This window comes from Mycena indigotica, assembly GCF_014461135.1.
Source record: "Mycena indigotica strain 171206Taipei chromosome Unknown Mind.scaff0007, whole genome shotgun sequence".
NCBI lineage: Eukaryota > Fungi > Basidiomycota > Agaricomycetes > Agaricales > Mycenaceae > Mycena > Mycena indigotica.
This window is the reverse complement of record NW_023503006.1, coordinates 1,250,242-1,270,774: the sequence shown is the minus strand read 5'-3', so window position 1 is coordinate 1,270,774 and position 20,533 is coordinate 1,250,242.

The following is a 20,533-nucleotide window of genomic DNA, read 5'->3' as shown; positions in this document are numbered from 1 at the left end:
CTGAAGTTTATTACTCCTATACATATCTATCAAAACTCAAGTTCAGCCCAAGTTACATATTACACACTGAGCTGACCAGCTTGTGAGCTCAACAGGCACTCTTGCATGTTACACATTTGTGAAAGTTCAGTACTGATATTAAGATCAGGTACAAAATAAGTGCTGGTTGTAGATAGATATCTACTGTAAGGGCAACCCCAGAGGCTCCAACAAAAGTCCTAGCAGGGGAGGATCCAAAGCATGAATAAGCTAGCTTGTCGCGCCCGGCCATCGGAAGTAGTACATATAGGTAGGTAGGAATGTGAATACATAAATCTCTCCGCTAGCGTGAGATAAGCTAGCTCGTTGTGCCCGGCCGTCGGGAGTAGTATATATAGGTAGGAATGTGAATACATAAATCTCCGAAGAGACTGGGGGAGACAAAAATTCATGCATGAGCGCATAAGCGCATAATACATAGGTAGCAATATGCCAGGCTTGGCCGCAAGGCCACAAATGAGATGCTCCGCCCCGAGAGTGCAATATAGGCAACTCCAGGAAAAGGGAGACACTCACCCAAGGGGCTCCCAACCACAAGAGGGCAACTTAGGCAGCTCTGGGTGGGAGACAAAACTCGGGGCAGCCTGCGGCCAGCATGATGCATGACTGGGTGGGAACCGACACCATAAGCGAGCAGCTGGACCCCCCCCCCAAAGGAGCAGCACTCCAAAGCAAAGTGCAGCTGGCAAATGCAAAGCAGCGGTGGACACCCCACCCAGAGCGCTGGGACAGAGAGGAGGGGTGGGAAGGATGGATAGAAAGAGCAGGAAGGAAGGGTGAAATAAAACAAGCTTAACTTAAGTTATCCCTGGTTGCAACCAAAACACCTACTCAAGTCAATAGATAACTTAAGTTCCTGACTTGATCCCATATTTATCTCATTTTCAGACAACACAACTTAAGTCCCTAATTTACAAAACAGTTTTAGTAACAACTTAAGTTGATGCTTAGTATGTAGAATAGTTTAAGTTCTAGAAAAGCTTAAGTTCATGCACCAAAACTTAAGATCAGATCCATACCACTTGTGTTTGCGGCGCTTAGATGGAGGCTCGCCTTGTGCTGACTTGCTGCTGCTCAAACGTGAGCGGAGTGTGCGGGGGGGCAACTCCGAGTCATTGATGGCAGAATGAGAGCGCAAGGTCCGCGCCGCCGGTAACTCTGGTACCGACTCTACAGGCTTTCGCTTCCGTGATGCCTTTGGTGGCAACAGTGGTGACGGAGGTGTTGGCGTTGGGCTTTCAGGTGGAACCGGCTCAGATGAGTCGGGTTGAGGTGATAGCGCCGGAGAGTTAGCTGGGGGAGGGAGGACATCAGCTGCAGATGACACCAGTTCATCCAGGGACCTGGACGGGGAAGACAATTTGATGGTGCCAGCGCGAAACAAGCCATTGGTTCCAGCACCTGCTGCTGAGATAAGCTGTGTTCCGAGGTCGTACCATTCAGCCCTAGCGAGTGACGACAAGCCACTGGAAGGGAATGTGAATGGAAGGCGATCGATATCGTAGTAGTCGGCAGGACGGCTGCAAATATCGGCCCAAGGGATTTCATCCACCCCAAAGGCAGCACCTGCACAATTGAGTCCAAGTCAGTTTATATATGAATTGCAGGGAAGCTGGAACACCCACGAAAACGATTCGACAAGGAATTCCGTAATATGCTGAGCAACGGCTTTGGGGGGCATATCATCCAGCTCGTCCGATGTCACCGAAAAAGACGACCGGAAGATTCTTATCTTGGCCTTTATTTGCCATGAAGTAATCTACTTGTGCTTCAGCTGATGTTCGCTTGGACAGCAGCCAATGGACTTACCTCGCAATGGTTGTTCAGCCCACGCATGGGCGCTGTTGACGAAATTGGAGAGAACTGACTTGTGGGCGACCTCGAAAGGCTTGTCGACATGAAGGCTCTTGGGAACTGCTTCTGACCTGTGGGGAGATTGCAATAGTTATCATCACGCCGAACGAGCTTGAAACCGAAATATGCATACCATTCAAAATGAACGCGTCCATCCTCCCCGAGCCACGACATGAGCATTAGCCCAACGAAGGGTCGAAACTTGCCGTTTGCATTGAGAGTTTCAACCATATTCTGGAATGCATCCGGCACAAGTCGTTGCCGCCTGTGTTGAGTTAGTAGAGTAAGCAAAATAGACCGTGAATAGGCGCACTCTTCCCAGTCAACATCCTTTGTCGATGCAGCGGCGCTATCCCAGAAAGCGTGGTCTTCCTTAGCCCACAGTTCAGCTTCAGCCTTTCGGAACTTGCCACCCGCATTGCTTGACTCAGGAAGGTTCTTCGCATATTGTTGGATGGCGTCGTGTTGATCATCGCGGAATTTATCGCGTCCAGTATAAGCAGCGATTCCAAAGAGTTTAGTCATTGCTGCCGAAGTCGGAGGTTCAGAAAAGACAATAGTTTGTTTGTCGTCCTTCCGATGTTTGGCGCTGGACTTGACTTTGTCCGCTGAGCGCTTGTTGCTAATAACCTTCTGAATGGCCTGAAAAGCAGTTATAATGGATGCACCACTAGCGCGGAAGTCAACATACAGCTTTCCATCCTGCTCTTGGATAACCGCGCAGAAGAGAGGCCTTGCCACCAGCATCTTCCTCGCTTTCACGAGATGTTTCAGTGTTGTCTGAGTTCTCCTGGCGCTTGCTCCTCCAAGCCGAAATCATCAGTGGCAATGCGGCCTCTTGCTCGGCATCACCGGGCTGGGCTGCGTGCTGAAAGGCTTTAGCAGAAAACGCGTCGTTCTTGACTTTGGCGTAGAAGTTCTGAGCGTCGGCACCAGTGAGCGCGGGCAAATCGACTCCTCGAAGGGCAACATCAAGAATCCAGCTGCGTTGGAAGTTGTTGAGCTTGGGGACAGCAATCTCCTCCGCCTTGGAGCCAGTGACCATTGCAAGCTCGGGGAAGGGCATGCTTGCAGGCACCTGTGAAGGGTCGTATGCCTGGAACATCTCTTTGGGGGCCTTGGTTGTATTGGTGTTTTTCGTTCGCGCCATGAGGGGATCGTAGACGTCGATGGTAGTGGTGGAGTTGGAATAAGGAGTGTGACAATTTGCATTGTTCGAACTGTATGCGTCAAAGCACAAACCTAAGCCTGTGCCACGGCTTTAAATAAAATGACAAGCATCAACAGCACCAACATCCTCTTCATGACCTACGAAACACGTCTTTTTTGGCAATTATCGCCCACACTGGAATGCCAACGCACGTCATCGCGCGTTCGCTCGCAAGTGTATCGAACTATTCTCACCAGATGCTCTGCGAGAACACTTCGGTGAACGATGCTCGACCCTACGAGTGGTAATGGGTCGAGGAACGGCTGACGCGAGGCTCGGCAAGATATATTCCAACTACATCGATCAGGTTAGCCTGGCGATATCAGGAACCAATAGTGTGCTGACCTTGACCAACAGACAGGATCTTTGGTATATCGTGAAAACCGCAGCGCCAGATGAAGAGGCAAGAGCGCAACTCAAACTTTGGCTCCAAGGCTATGATCAATACTTTTACAAACGCGGGAATACACACCGTGTCCGCAACCATGAGGCGCAAGAGATTGCCCAGGAAGCGGATCAGGCATGGAACGATTGGGTCGACCCATATTTTCGGGCTCGAGGCCGCGAACGTCCACCATGGGCTTTGGAAGCAATCACCTGGCTTGATCCAGTCATGCCGTGTTTGCGTCCACTAAAACGAAAGGCGAGTGTGGGAGAGGTGGAGGTTATTGAGATTTTTGACGAGGATAGGCCACACAGACAGAAAAAAAGAAGGTTTCTGGGTATTGTCAATCTAACTATTTAGACACATCTGCACTTTTGTTAGCGTGGCTTGTAGTAGAATACAGACGTGCAACAAACCTATCTATATCCACTATAATCAACAGATGAGAAGGCGAGGGCATTCTGGCTGCCTTGGCACTAACGACGAGCGCGAATTTGATTCTTGCTGTCCGAGCAGCGTCATTGGGCCTCTCTGCTGTTAAGAAGGCAAGAGACCTTGACTTCCGTGGGCAGGCTGGGATCACACGCTCTAAGCGCAACCTTCAAAACGCCGAGTTGATGAAAACGTTCGAAATTCAAATGTACAATCATAACCGCGATGCATTGGTACATCTTGGGCATATCAACTGTGATTCTGTCGACCCCTTCCCGCCGCTCAGTCACCGAGATACGCGCCGCAAAGATACTCATCTCCATCGTGCCACAGGTGATTCACGCGTATTTGATGGGACAGCTTGGTACCTACAGAGTGGCCCTACAAATGTGGACCTGCTCCCTGTCTCTCACCTGGTTTCCACGAATGGCACAAAGTCGGATGGCGAAAGCCCTAGTGAGGAACCTCAGCTTCTTGCTGGTACTCAAACACTTAAACGGAAAGGTTCGGATTTCCATGTTTATTCTTGGCCTAAACATGGATTCATTGTCCCAAGGTTTCGCGAAATCGCCACGTCCACCAAAACGTTTGAAGGATATATTACCGCCAAGTGAAATGGATGCAATACCAATCTCGTCTGCTGAGGAAAGCGACGATAATGTCACATCTGCTGTGACGCGGCGCCGCACGACTGGTCAGAAGAAAGATAAGAAGAAAAAGGGCGATGGGTGGATCTGGCTGGAGGAATGGGTCGGTAAACGTGGCCTCTCAGATGAGAAGCTTCAGGCCTACAGGCAAGAGAGTATGTTCTGTTTTTTTTTTTTTTCATTTATTATTTCAAATGTTAACTTTAGAATAGGTGATCGTGTCCAATACTTCCGCGCTGAGGCGGAGATGTACCGATGGCTTGAGCAATATGAGCGAAAGCATGCCGAGCTATTCCGTGTCATCGAGCGATTTCGTCGAGATGCCGATGTATGGATGGGTCTGGCCAATCGTCAACAGCAAGAGAATGGTGATGTCATTGATGGAAAAGTGACATTTGCACGCAAGCAGGCAGCCATGTACCGCCGGCTGCAGCATAATGCAGAGGTGACTTTTAAGAATCCCGACTTAGGCGCACATCATGAATGGGTTAGTGCGGCCTCATTTGATGATTTGGTGCAAAAAATTGATGCATGGCGGGATATTGTGTTTGTCTGGATGGATAAAATGGTGAGTGTATTCACAGAACTTATTGATTGACTATTCTAAGTTGCCATTAGAATATTTCTCGGGCTTATAAAGAATTTTGACTAGTGCTGACAAATGTTATATGATGATTATTGTGGTGAAGATCAATAGTACAGCATTTCATATTGAATTTCAGTACTGCTCTTACTCTTGAGTATAAATGGGTTATAACATATAAATCTGCAATTTAGATGATGATATTAATTTGCCCAATTAGGCAACTTTCAATTGTGACAATCAAAGATTTGCTATGAAATATAAAAAGAAATCATATGATTGAAAGGTGTGACATGTGACATATAAATCATGGAAAATACAGTATCTCCATATACTATTGCTATTGTGATGTGGTTGCAGAACCAGCACTTCAATATGAGTATACAATGTTAAAAAAAGAGTATATTATATTTCATTATATTTTATAATATATTATACTGCTGAGGACAATATTAGGTAACATATTAAGCACTAGGATAGTATGGTATGCTTATATCATTCTTATATATTTTATTAAATATTAAATATTTTGAATAAATATTAAATATTTTAAATAAATATTATACACTGAAAAACTCAAGTTTGAATAACTTACAAACTTGATTATTATTCTAAAATGTACTTGAAACATTATATACTAAAAACTTAAGTTTATCCATTAACTTGCAATGTCATACAAGTCCTATAAAGACAACTTGGAACTTGAGTTTTGGCTGCTACTTGAGTTCTGTTTTGGTCTACACCACGATACTTAAGTAGAGCTAATAAAGTAGTTGAGGAAGGAAGATAACAAAAGAGAGAAGGGGGAAGGGAGAAAGAAGTGAAATAGGAAGAACATAAAAAGCAGGAGGGAAGGAGAGTGACAGGAACCCACAAAAGCTGGTATCTTTGATGGGAGGACATAAGGGAAGGGAATGGAAGGCAGAAGGAAGAGGTAGAGTGAGGAGGGAATACGCAAAAAAGATACAAGATGGTGGTGTCGAGCAAGTGCTAAATGATGATGTCAGTTGCTGAAAATGATGTCAGTCTCGGCTTTGGCGGAGCGCTCCCACGCTAGTTTATCTCACGCTAGCGGCGGCTCATGCCTCGCCCCACTAGACAAGAAACAAGGCATAGATAATTGTATAGATCATAAGTCAGCATAATTGGAAATGCTTAGTAAATCTTCTGTCACGGATAAGACCCGGCCCGTCCGCTCCGGCGCTGGTGTCGGGCCATCGCGGGCCCGTAGCACACAGCACGTGACGACGGGGAACATGCGCCCCAGTAGGAGGAACGCACACGTGGGAAGCACGTGACCGAGAACGACGCGTCGAGCCGTTGCCAAGCCCAACTCGACACAAGGGGACTGGGGAGGAGTGCTAGGAGGTTAGGAGTAGCGCCTGGCCCGCAAGGGATGTACGATCGTCCCCTCTGCGGCCAGGAACCGGAGCGAGGAGGAGGAGGAGAGGCCAGGGTGTCCGATCACCCCCTTTGCGGGCCCACGTATATAAGGCACGATAGCGTACCCTGTACTCTATCGCTTAGATCGTCTGAAGAACTACCTTACTCCGTGCAAGGAGACGTTATCGACTCCTCGGGCCCGACACGACCCGATTCGAACCTTCGACCACCAACCACGGCAAGGGACCGAGTTCACGGGCCCTTTCGGTTTCGATCTACCCCGCCCGCCATACCTGCGGGCCCGACTATCCGTCTGTTCTGTTCCGGACGCGCGTTCTTAGGAGAGGTCCTTGCACGGCCCGACCCGCAGTCTGACAGAATCTAAGCGATCCCCTTACACCCGCACAACAGAACACACAAGAGGGCAACACGGTCTATTGCAAAAAGTCCAAAAAAAACAAGAGGTATAAACTAATAAAATACAAAAAAACACCTGCCGGCTACGCACGACCCTTTCCTTTTCGACCTGCTGAAGGACCCGACGGAGGTGAACGTCGCGACCCCGACCCAGGCCGAGTACCCCCAGGAACGGGGACCGAGCGACCGGCCTGGCGACGATCAGCGGCGGCCCTCTGCTCCCACAAGTCGAGCCGGGTCGACCCCGAGTCATCAACGGCACCGAAGACACCCCGCACCCGAGTGTACAACTCCACCATTTGAGCCGCAGAAAACCGGTGCCCCAGGTAATCCATCAGTTCGAAATCCGCCGGCTGCATCAACATGCGAGTTTTGGACCGGAGTGAATGCAAGACGCCGGTAGACAGAGGGTTATCCTGGGGCCGGGTCAACAACTGGTGTAGCAGCGTCACCCCCACAGCGGAGAACCGGCACAATTGGGCCACATCCGGGTCGTCCAACAAACGGTGCGCCTCGGCGGCGGCCCGAACCGGCGACAGCTCGCCGAACCAGAGCATCACGTCCGGGTAATTCTCTGGGCGGAAAAGCATGTCCCTCATCGTCGAGGGGCCCGCACGACCGGAACTGGTCCCCGCCTCAGGGCGGCTCGCGTCCCTACGCGGCCCAGTGGGGGGGTGTCGGGCCGGGGTAACCGGTGCGGAGTGGCGAGGAACGGGAGATCGTGCACGAGGAGGCGGCGCTGGCCGATGGATCGGAGAAGCCGAGCGCCGGGAAGAAGAGGAATGGGAACGCCGACGCGCGGGCCCGGTTCGGGAGCCCCGTGTCGAAGCCCGGGGGCGTCGCGGGGATGGTTGACGGCCCGCATGCCGGTTCCGAACGTTGGGACGAGTAGAGTGCCCCTTGTCCTCCGAACGACGCCGATGTTGCGCCCGAAGGGTGTTAGAGCGGGGCAGGAAACGGAAGCAGAAGCGCCGGTAGAGGAAATTCTCCGACAGCGCTTGAAGGTCCGCAAATCGCGAGTCCATCTCCAACAAGGCGTACATGCCCTCCTCGTCCGTACACTCCCAGAACTCGAAACGCCACGAAGACCCGTGCAAATCCTTGGCCTCGTAAGCAGCCGCGAACGGGCCCCACGAATTACAGCGATGGTGCGAGCGACTGCACCAGTCGCAAGCATGCCGAACGTTGGCCGGGAGTTTGGAGGCAAGGTCGCCGGGCTGACCCCTGCACCTGTTACAGCTGGTCCAATGCACAAGTTGTGGGTTATAACCCAACGGTCCAATGCGCAAGACATGGGTTATATACCAAAATATACTATAAAAGCATAATGTGACTAATGTGACATCGTATATGTTATCGTAAATCACCTTTTCTTCAGGCCGATGACTCGTGATGTAATATTGGGCTCCTAGGAGAGGAGGGAATAAAGATCAATAATAACTAGAGAAGGAGTGATGCAGCATCATGTGATCATCAAAACAATTGATCTCTGCAAAACTGGTTCAACAAAGGTTAGATTTAGTTTGGACTATCAATCCCATCACTAATATCATACCAAACAGCTCAAAAAAGAATAAAATGAAACCAAGTAATTATTTCTCCAAATTCCCCTGGGCTATAACCCATGTCTTGTGCATTGGACCTTTGGGTTATAACCCATATCTTGTGCATTGTAAGAGGGGCACCAGCTGACCCCAGACGGTGCAAAGCCGCCCCATCTGCACGCAAAAGGAGCAACGAGGCATAATGGTCTGGACCACTTCGCCGATGCGGCGCAACGGTTCACCCGGGAATCGCTCTGTCGCGCCCGTACGACTCAAGGCAGGGGCCGAGGGTACGTAACCGTCTGTGTCTTCCACGGCAAGCCGCGACACCCGGTGTGACGGGGAAGTGCGGGGAGCAACGGAACGGCTGGGGACCACGGGGATCCACGGATCGTCGTTGTCCGAGATCTCGATCACCGATGCCTCGCGGGTCGAGGGAGGAGGGCCAGGTAACATTTCCAGACCGGGCGATGACGCGCGCGAAGGACCCATCGACACATCGTCGGAGTCGTCGGCGTCAAGCATGATGACGTCGGGAGCCACCGCCGAGGAGCGGGGACGGAAGGAAAGAACCGGGGACCAGACGCCGCCCTCGGGCAGACCGACCGGAGCTCGATGCCGAATGACCCCCGGCCCGGGTGGCAACAGTCCGGCACTAACCACAGACTCCAGCTCCTCTACAACTGGCGGGTCCGGGAAAAGCATCTCGGGGGCGTCTTGGCGAACAACAAGGGGAGGGGAGGGCTCCGTACCAGGATCCAACCACTCCGCCCAACGCTCCGCCACGCCCAAGAAGGAAAAAGTGGTCCCCAACTCCGCCTCTTGAAGATTACGGGCTCCCGCAAAGGTCGCCGCCGCGCGAGGATCGGGACCATCCCAGAATCGCACCCCAAACTCCAGCACCGGATCCCAAGCGAAGTAGTGGGGAACGAGCAAAGGGCGGGGATGTTGCAAATGACGAAGGAGTAGCTCAGGACCGGCACGGGACGACGAAGGGAACACGCGACCCACGCAATCGAGGGCCAGATCCCAGAGGCCGCGAGATAGGAAGACAGGGAGGCCCGCTAAAGACAACAAGAACACAAATCGAATGACCTCTTGCTGCCAAAGGGTTTAGTGAACATGAAAGGAGGGCAGTGGCCGATTACGCACGAGGATCTATAGATCCTCGAACGCCTCTCAGTCCGCCCCGTCTTCCTCACACGGCGCCAAGGCAACGACAAACTGACGCGCGAGGCCGCCTAAGTACTCGCGCAGGTCGGAGGGGCCGCCAGACTCGCGACCAGGGTAATTCCACAGACACGACGAGTCATAAGCGTCGAAGAGAACGCCAAAGAAACGGTCCCGGGGACCAGACACGGAAGGACGCCAGAGGGCAGCCGCCATAGCTGCGTCGAAGGACGCCTGTACCCAATCCCAAAGGCTGGTACTGGGAGGGCGGACGAGGGGAGGACGGTGAAGACGGCAAAACCGATACACAGGATCCCGGAAATACCCAGGTGAAAAGCGGGGGGCGCGAGAATAGTGAAGGCGCGGGCGACGCGTGAAGTGGGTCCGGACGAAGACACACGAAAGGTCGACCCCATGCACGGGGAGGCAGGAGACCTGACGGGCGGGAAGGTCTGCCAAATCAACAGGGCCCGACTGTTGGACGGGGAACGAAGAATGTTGGGGATCGCTGGTCGGGGCAAACGACGGGAAGGCCAGGGCGTCAAGAAAGAGGAAGTGCTCCAGGAGAAGGCCAGGCGTTACCCGTAACGGCGGGACAGCACTGGAGTACGGCGGCAGTGTTTCGTCGACGAAAGAATAGTGGGGGGGCCATGATGGGGAGACGACAAGGAACGAAGGGAAAAGGAGAATCGACGCAGCCTATATATGGCCCGAAACAGGGAATATTCCATATGGAAAACCTCGCGAAAAGGAGAGCCAAGTGAGACGGCCCGAGGGCGCCCGAAATGGCAAGGAGAGGACAAAGGACGCGCAACTGAATTGAAAAACACCTACGCTGTACCGCACGTGACCGCGGTGAAACACTTGATGGACAGGAAGAATCGATCTGCGGACGCCACGAGGCAACAGAAGCCGCGGGAGATTAAAACGCGCAGCCGAAGCTTAGCTTAAGCTTATGGGCTGGATGGAAATTGTGATTGGAAGGACGAGCTAAAGTCAAAATTAAACCCGAGAAACCGGGGCGACCGAGCCACGCTGACTCGAGACAAGTTGTTCCTAGGGAGGAGGTGATGTCACGGATAAGACCCGGCCCGTCCGCTCCGGCGCTGGTGTCGGGCCATCGTGGGCCCGTAGCACGCAGCACGTGACGACGGGGAACATGCGCCCCAGTAGGAGGAACGCACACGTGGGAAGCACGTGACCGAGAACGACGCGTCGAGCCGTTGCCGAGCCCAACTCGACACAAGGGGACTGGGGAGGAGTGCTAGGAGGTTAGGAGTAGCGTCTGGCCCACAAGGGATGTACGATTGTCCCCTCTGCGGCCAGGAACGGGAGTGAGGAGGAGGAGGAGAGGCCAGGGTGTCCGATCACCCCCTTTGCGGGCCCACGTATATAAGGGCGCGATAGCGTACCCTGTACTCTATCGCTTAGATCGTCTGAAGAACTACCTTACTCCATGCAAGGAGACATTATCGACTCCTCGGGCCCGACACGACCCGATTCCAACCTTCGACCACCGACCACGGCAAGGGACCGAGTTCACGGGCCCTTTTGGTTTTGATCTACCCCGCCCGCCGTACCTGCGGGCCCGACTATCCGTCTGTTCTGTTCCGGGCGTGCGTTCTTAGGAGAGGTCCTTGCACGGCCCGACCCGCAGTCTGACATCTTCATTGCATAAAAACTAAATACCGGAATTGGATTTCAGAATCAAATGCCAGAGTCAGCATAGATATAACACTTAGCAAAAATTCATTTAAAAATTTGAAATTTTTTTAGCTATATTTTCACAGGGGAAAATTATATAAACAGCCTAGTGAGGCAATTTTTTTTATTATGTTAGTCTATGTCATAGGCACAGACAAGTCAGCTTATATGCATAGATATCATAGCCCTATCTTGTCAGGGGAACCTCCACTTTCACCTTCTTCAGACTGTTCAAATGTGTCTAAAGCACATATAATTTTCCCCTGTGAAAATATAGCTAAAAAAATTTCAAATTTTTGAATGAATTTTTGCTAAGTGTTATATCTATGCTGACTCTGGCATTTGATTCTGAAATCCAATTCCGGTATTTAGTTTTTATGCAATGAAGATTTACTAAGCATTTCCAATTATGCTGACTTATGATCTATACAATTATCTATGCCTTATTTCTTGTATGCATATTCTTTTCTACTCTACTTGACTTCGTTCTAATCTTGTTACTTACTTTATTATCCCTTACTTATTCTGTTTCTGTTACTTCTCGTACTATAAATACTTGGATGTATTACTACATACTTTAGTTTGAAATTAATATTGCTGGTTCCCTAGTGTTGTCTCGACTCTGCTCTTCTCTTCTGTCTTGTTGTCAGGCCTCAGGTCGGGCTGTGCAAGGCTTCTCCTAAGAACACGCTGATACACATGCAGATGGTTTAGACTAGAAACTATTGGTTTCTCAGTTTCCTCTGCCGATGCATACATCCTAGAGAACTAGCCTGAGTCCTGAATGACTAGTGAGGGAGATATCTGCAAGGTGCTGACTCTCTATCATGGTTCCTCATGGTTCCAGGGTACACAGTTGCTATCCTCAACCACTACAACTACTAGCACAGCCCGACTTCATTGTAGGAAGATCCAACCTGCATGTACTCAAAGGGAACGACCAACAAAACCTTGATTCTGGTTCAATCATCATGGAGGAATGCTGAATCTTATTTGTGGAAACTAGATAATGGTATGGACTAGACTTGGAGACAGCTAGAGAGCCAAATATGAGCGTTCGAACTCATGTGACCGCATTTAAAATGAATCCTGAACGAAGAACCACATAACAACAATCCATCACCACTTGTTTCGACTATATCTTGATAGGGAGCTGGAGTTCTGGGACATATTGGGTATTGTTGGAATGCTAGAGAGGTGCACAATACGATCCAACACTTGTTGCCAACTGTTGGGCAGGGGAAACATAGTTTACTGTTGAAGATTTGGGGAATTTCAGGGGTTTCAAATGACTTTTGGATGATCTAAGGATCTACAGGGTGGAGCACACTATACCATAACAACAAGGGCCTAAGACCGGCCAAGAATCGGAACAAACGGACTATCTCTGGGGGAATTACTGTGAATTATGTATATCCTTTGACTGTACATTATTTATAAGGCTCGCTTGTCACCAGTATTTAAGTAGTAGGATGTAGAGGCTGTTCAACAGGTTGCCTTCCTCTGCCTTAGGGTAGTGGGAGGAGGCTTAAGTGTCACGGTTCGGGTCGGGCCGCTGGGCCACAGTGGGGTCTGAGGCTCCCCAAGAGGTGCCAACGGAAGCCGCCACGGTATTTGCCGACCGAATAAAGGAGGCACGGGCCGACGCGGCCGAAGCCATGAGAAAAGCCCAGGAAACGATGAAGAGATACTATGATCGGAAGCATACCCCGGACCTAAACTACTCCGAGGGCGACAAAGTGTACCTACAAGGAACAAACCTCACCAGCAATCGGCCTTCGAAAAAACTGGACGACAAAAGATTCGGACCGTTCGAAATCAAGCGGAAGGTTGGCATAGTGTTGTCCAGGGCCGGGCCTAAGCCCTCAAGCCCTGCCCAGCCCGGCCCTCCCAGGCCCGGCCTAGGGCTGGGCTTGGGTAGGGCCTGTCAGGGCCCAGGGCCGGGGCTTGACTGTGGTGAAGCCCTTGGCCCTAGGGCTAAGCCCTGCCAGGCCCTGATGGCTGGCAGAGTGACCCGGCGTCACAAAATGTGACGAATGTGACGCTCAGAAGCTTCCAGTTCCATCACAATCTAGTGATGGCTGTGATGGCTGACCATTTTCCCTGATATGGTATACAAAACAAGCTGTAATAGTCAATATGGGACCAAGAATAAAGTTGATGTGACTGATTTAGTGAGTTAGCATCAGTCACATGTCCTGTTTTGGTGATAAGTACCACTCAAACCAGCCACTGACCAGGACAGGGCCCAAGCCTCAAGCCCTAGGCAGGGCAGGGCAGGGCAGGGCCTGGGGCCAGGGCTTGACTTACAGTCAAGCCCCAGCCCTGGAAAGCCCGGCCCTAAGTGGGGCTTGGCAGGGCAGCCCGGCCCTAGACAACACTAGGTTGGCAACACCTCCTATGAGCTGGTCCTACCCCAACATGGCGCGTTAGTCCTGTATTTCACACCACGCTTTTGTGGCCCTGGAACGCCCCAGTAACAGATCACCAACGGGCCGCCCCGCCGCCCCCGGCTGAGATGCAGGATGGGGAACCCCACTACGAAGTAGAGGCTATCTCCCTTGTATGCAAACAAGGGTGACACCACCTAAAATATTTGATCCAATTGAAGGGCTATCCTGGAAAGGAGTGGATGTGGGAATCTTGGGATAAACTACAGGGCGCGGAGGAGGCCCTCAAAGATTTCTACACACTCAACCTGTTGGCGCCCCGCGAGGAACTCGTAAATGGACGATGGAAAATTCGCAAAGAAGACCAGAGCACGCAAACCCATAGGGTGTCGAGACACCGCCCACAACAGAGGGGGTGATGTCACAGTTCGGGTCGGGCCGCCAGGCCACGGGGCTGTGCGGAGCCAATCGGGCCCGCGTAGGCCCACACAACCACCATACTCCTCAACACTCCCCCCATTCTTCTAACCCCTTCCCTTCACCCCTGCGGGCCCTATGCAGCACTCATCCGATCCATCCCTAATCTCTTAGCGAATAAAACCCGTACTTACATGATATAGTCGCTAGGCTAATATCGTCTATTCTCCGGGCTTAAACCCCACTCTCGTGCTCCTCAGCCCTACTCGCAGTCGGACCACCCGATGACCCGATACGGCCCGAGCCCGACGCTGACATTAAGGGTCTGTTTGGGCAAGTTACTTTGCGATCTTGTACAAATATTCTTCTTTTGGATTTGTCTCTGGCTCGGAGGACGGTTGTGGGAGTGTTGAGGGTTTGTTTTGGGGCGTTTGCTAGTGGGGGAACTGGAATCTTCAATAAGAGTTGGGTCAATAATGACTTTGGTTACCAAAATTAAAATTATCAACATCTATGTTCCGGTTTACATTATAATGGGTTTCGGTTGGCGTTATCACTGTGTTTCGGTTGGCGGTCAAGGGTTTAAGGCAGTTAGTCCTGATCCAAGACATCTCTAGACAGTTTAAGGCAGTTAGTTCCTGACCTGAATGAGAACTAGGTTGGCTGAGGTTCCAAAAGTGTGTTGTATCACTCCCAGCGGCTTGTATACCTAGTCTGTGAGGGTTGGAAGTGTTCTCCATCACTCCCTCATGGTCATATACATCTGGCATCGTACTGGCGCTTCACTATTGCAGTGTTTCGTTGATAGTACACTTTAGATTAGGGGAAATCTGAGTTCAGAGACAAAGATTTGATTGAGGGAACAGATTATAGGCAGAGGAATCATGAGAATCGACTGGAACTTTAGTCAACATTGCATTTACCACATCAATAACAACGATTATCGACAATGGAGAGTCTGGAGTCAACGGTTAGAACGATCTCTGAGTGTGAGGAACAAGACAAGTGATCTTGACAAGCCTTGATTAATGGTGTTTCATTGTTTGCACTCGATATTTGGGTAGATGGAAGCGTTCTTGGGACAATTCTGTTACACAGTTGGGAAACTTTACATCCAAACCTCAGATTTCAGTCCGAGTCTTGACAAGGATTGGAGTTTGTTGTATTTATCTTGGCCTATTTACCATTCTACACGATTTGGCACTAGCCTTTGAGCATTATCTCATTCTGAAGTTTAGTTCAGAACAAGATGTGTTCACAGGTTTAGAGTCAGACCTTCTGAAAAGTGATTTGGAGAGTGATCCTCAATAACAATTCTCAATGAATGTGTTGAGACAATGACTTGTCAGGTTGATGTGGGTGGAGTGGACCATAAGAGAGTATTTTGGTTTATGGTTAGTCTGGGTTGAGATCGTTTTTGTTTGAGGATTAGAGTGTAGAGTGGTTCCACCCATTCCTCATTCAGTCAGAGTCCATTAGACAATGGTTACATCACCATTCTGGTCGTTATTCCAGTTAGCACACTAGCACTCCAGTTCCCTATCATTAGTCCTGAGCGCCACAAATCAGCGTACCCGGAACAGAACAGACAGATTGTCAGGCACAAGCGGGGGTAGACTTGAACTGAAAGGGCCTGTTAACGCAGTCCCTTGTTGCTGTTGGCTTGTTGAGGTTCGAATTGGATTGTTTCGGGCCCAAGGAGTTGGCGGTACCTCCTTGCACGGAGAGAAGTGGTACTTTACACAATCTAAGCAATAGAATACTTATATCTGTGGGCCTGCAAAGGGGTGATTGGACACCCTGGCCTCTCCTGCTCCTCTTTGCCCTTGTTGCTGGCGCTGCAGAGGGGACGATCGTACATCCCTTGCAGGCCAGGCACTACTCCTAACCTCCTAGCACTCCTTCCCCAGTCCCCTGGTGTCGAGTTGGGCTCTGCAACGGCTTAACGTGTCGTTCTCAGTCATGTGCTTACCACCTGTGCATTCCTCCTACTGGGGTGTCTGTTCCACATTGTCATGTGCTGCGTGTTACAGCCTGCAATGTCCCAACACCAGTGGGTATAAGCGTCTTAACTATTTCGTCAGGTGGAAAGGCTACGACGCTTCACACGACTCGTGGGTTCGCTTCGACCGTGTCTTTGCGCCAGACAAGATTGCGGACTTCTATCGGAGGTACCCGGGTAAACCACGGCACATCGCCTCAGCGACCTTCGACTCCTTGCCCTTTCGAACTATGCGTCGGGACGCCGCATTCAAAGGGGGGGGTGATGTCAGGGGAACCCCCGCTTTGGCCTCCTTCGGACCCTCCGAACGCATCCGAGGCGCATCCGACCGGCGCCCCCTCGGACGCTCTGACCCACCCCGACCATCGTCCACGGCCTCCTTCGCCCGCATAATCACCGATCCGTCAAGACCCTCCCAACGATCACCTTGGGACAGAGCCTGCGACGCCGCTCAGGCCTTCTGCGCTCTACGTCGGCAGTTATGGATGACCAGTATATAGTTGGCGCCCTAGCAGGCGGACCCTTAGAGTTTCTTCTCTTTGGATCCTCCCCTGCTAGGTCGGTCCCTCCGTGTATTCCCGTAGTTTTTATTCACGCTTTGGATCCTCCCCTGCTAGGCTTTCATCGGAGTCTCCAGGGTTGCCCTTACAGCAGAAGAAACTCTCTACGGGATTAACCGGTCAAGATTGCCAGGTTTGGCGCTGATTCAGGCTCGGAGTATGAGTCCGTACCCCCCTCATCACTGCCCCTGCCACTTGACCCCTCCTCCTCTGTTCTTGTCGTCCTTACGCCCGCTATGTCTACCGGAGCTGCTCCGGACGCTGACGCGTGCATGGACGCACTTGAGGCGAAACTAGACAACCTCACCAATATCCTCACCCACCTTGCTTCCCAGGCTTCCGCTGCCGCACCACCTTCGGCAGCTCCCGAACCGCCTTCAGCATCTCCGAATGCCCCCAACGCGGATGCGTTATTTGGTGACATTACTGTCGCCTCAAAACTGGTCTTACGGCCAAACCCCCCGTTTGCGTTTAACGGAGATCGCAAACGTGGCCGCGCCTTCCTATACGCGGTCAAGACTTACGCCCGGCTTGCCCCGGAGGCCTTCGTGGTTAACGGAGAGCCGAGCGAAGAAAAGGCCGTCCGCTACGCCATGTCCTATATGGCGGAGGGACCTGCCCAGCAGTGGGCAGAGCGTCATGGAAGCAAAACCCCGTTCCCCTTCCCTCGGTGGAACCTATTCCTCTCCGAGTTTCGCCTTCGGTTCGTTGAGGAGAACGAGCAAGACCTCGCGCTCGCCAAGTTGGAAAGCGCGGGTTATCACATGGGAACACGGGACGTCTACGGATACACCGACGACTTCGAGGACCTAATGGACCTCGCCGGATTCGAGGACGCATTGGTTAAGGTGACCAAGTACCGCCATGGACTTGACCCCCTGATCAACAATGGCATCACGTCCTCGAACGACCCCCCAGACCTCCGTGACTATCTGGGCTGGCGCACTCGGGCTTTCCGCCAATACGAAGCCTTGGTACGGGCGAAGCTCATCAAAGGGACCACCCCGCGGACGCCTTCGGGGGCTCCGCGTGGCGCATTCCCTATCGCCCGTTCGGCAACTCCGTTCCCCATCCGCCCGGTGGCCGCACCTGCGCCACCCACGGCCCGCGCCCCCGTCTCGGTACCTCCGGCTCCCGTCCCTATGGAGCTGGATCGTACTAGGGCTCGGGGCGCCCCTCGTCGAGCCTGCTTCAGATGTGGCGACCCCAACCACTTGGCTCGGGATTGTCCGCTCCCCGCCGATGTTCGCCATGTGGACATCCTTGACGAGGTAATCCAGCAACTTGGCGACGAGATGCTGGGAGAGCTGCTTGCGCGGTTGTCCGATACCGCGGCCTTAACGGAGGCGCATTCGGAGGCTCCGGCAGAGGATTTTGTCCCCCGCGACGAGTGACTGGTGTGCCCTCGTTCAGCTCATATACCTGAATCTATGCATAAGATATGGGTGGGCTCCACAGAATGTAATGCATAAGATATGGGTCCTGCTTCTTGATATATAAAATAACTGTAATTTAGCATTATTGGAGTGTCCTAATGCCCTATCATTGATGGGTTGATGCCATTTAGATATAAGCATTGATGTGGAACGATTTTTGATTGCCATCACTGATTCTGATGGCTATATAGAGATACATCAATTTCATCCCAATTAGGATGATATTCTCTTTTCCATATCATACAGTCCCCCTAATTACATACCGGGTCATCGGCCTGAAGAAAAGGGACTTAAAGATATTTTATATGATATTACATAAGTCATATCTATCAATCCTATTGCATAATGACCATCTTGATCTAATGTCACAATCTCTGTCACAATCCTCAGCTATTAGCGCTTGGGTGGGCACCCATATCTTATGCATTACATTCTCTGGAGCCCACCAGTATCTTATGCATAGATTCAGCCTTAGAGGGTGCCTCGTTCGCGTCCATAAATCGTTTCACTTGTTTGTATGATGAATCAACTCCCTTGCCCTACAACGAGCCTGAAACGAAAGACGCACCCCATGCCCCCTCCGAAGCCCCCGTTCGGATTCGCCGACTTGCCTGGGAGAAAAAGTTACCTGGCAGCTATACCATCTCTGCCGCTCCTGGGGTTAACTGGCTCCACCTTCCTCTCGAACTTGAGTCCACTGCGAACATGCTCAAGCTCTCCCTCTCAGGTCTGGTCGACTGCGGAGCCACTTCGGACTTTATCGACACAGAATACGTCAACCGAAACAACGTGCCAGTGCGAAATCTCTCAGTACCCATACCGGTCTACAATGTCGACGGTACTCCCAATGATGCTGGGTCTATTCGCCAAATCGCGGACCTCGTTCTACGGTACAACGGACACTCCGAACGTGTTCAGCTGGCTGTAACCCACCTTGGGAAACAGGACTTGATACTCGGATACTCCTGGCTCAAGAAACACAACCCCGAGATCAACTGGGAAACGAAAGAGGTGAAAATGAGTCGATGACCCCGAAGCTGCTCCACTTGCCGCGACGAGGAACGGACCGAGCGCGCTGAGGTTCGGCGCCTCCGACTCCTCAAATCGTGTTTGCTCTCGGGCGCCTTCCCCAACCGTTTGCGCTATCGATATTGCCGGTCCAGACGACGCTGACGACGAACTCGGAGCTACTTCGGACCCTCCGAGTCCCTTGCCAGACCTCGACGACGACGAGCATCTTGAAGACGGCGACCGCATCTTCTACACCTCCTTTCGCCCAATCGAGGAGATTCGCGCTGGGAGCACCGTGTCCCAACGCCTTGCAGAGGCCTTCGCCCGTAACTCGGCCCCCCCGCCTTCGGAGATTCCGGACTGGGCCAAGGAGTTCCAAGACGTCTTTGACAAGGAGTCCTTCGACACGTTACCAGAGCGGAGGGCTTGGGACCACGCTATCGAACTCGTCCCCGACGCGAAGCCCGCTAATTGCAAGGTGTATCCGATCTCCCCCCTTGAATAGCGCGAACTTGACAAGTTCATCGAGGAGGGACTTGCTACCGGCCGTATCCGCCCTTCGAAATCTCCGATGGCTTCCCCCGTCTTCTTCGTTAAGAAAAAGGACGGAGGGCTTCGGTTTGTCCAGGACTACCGCGCCCTCAACGCAATGACGATTAAGAACCGGTACCCCCTCCCATTGATTAATGACCTTATCAACAGGCTCAAGGGTGCCCGTTATTTCACTAAACTCGATGTTCGTTGGGGCTTCAATAACGTCCGGATTAAAGAAGGAGACGAGTGGAAGGCGGCCTTTCGGACTAACCGAGGGTTGTTCGAACCTTTGGTGATGTATTTTGGCCTGACAAACTCCCCCGCGACTTTCCAGACGATGATGAATGACATCTTCCAGGATCTCATTCTTTCAGGAGACGTTATGATCTACCTTGACGATATCCTTATCGCACATTCGGACCTCCGTAAGCACCGCAAGATCGTCCGCGAAGTCCTTCGGAGACTCCGAATGCACAAGCTGTACCTTCGCAAGGAGAAGTGCGACTTCGAGAAATCATCAATCGAGTACCTGGGGGTTATCATCTCTCACAACCACGTCGAAATGGATCCCGTTAAAGTCGCCGGAGTCTCCGCATGGCCTCCGCCCGAAAACAAGAAGGACGTCCAGCAGTTTCTGGGGTTTGCTAATTTCTACCGCAGGTTCATTCGGGATTTCTCGGCCCTCGCGCAGCCTCTCTTTGCGCTCACCAAGAAAGACCAGAAATGGACCTGGGGAGACGCCGAAGCCACCGCCTTTCAAGCTATCAAAGACGCGGTCGTCTCAGAGCCGGTCTTAGCGATCCCGGACGACTCTC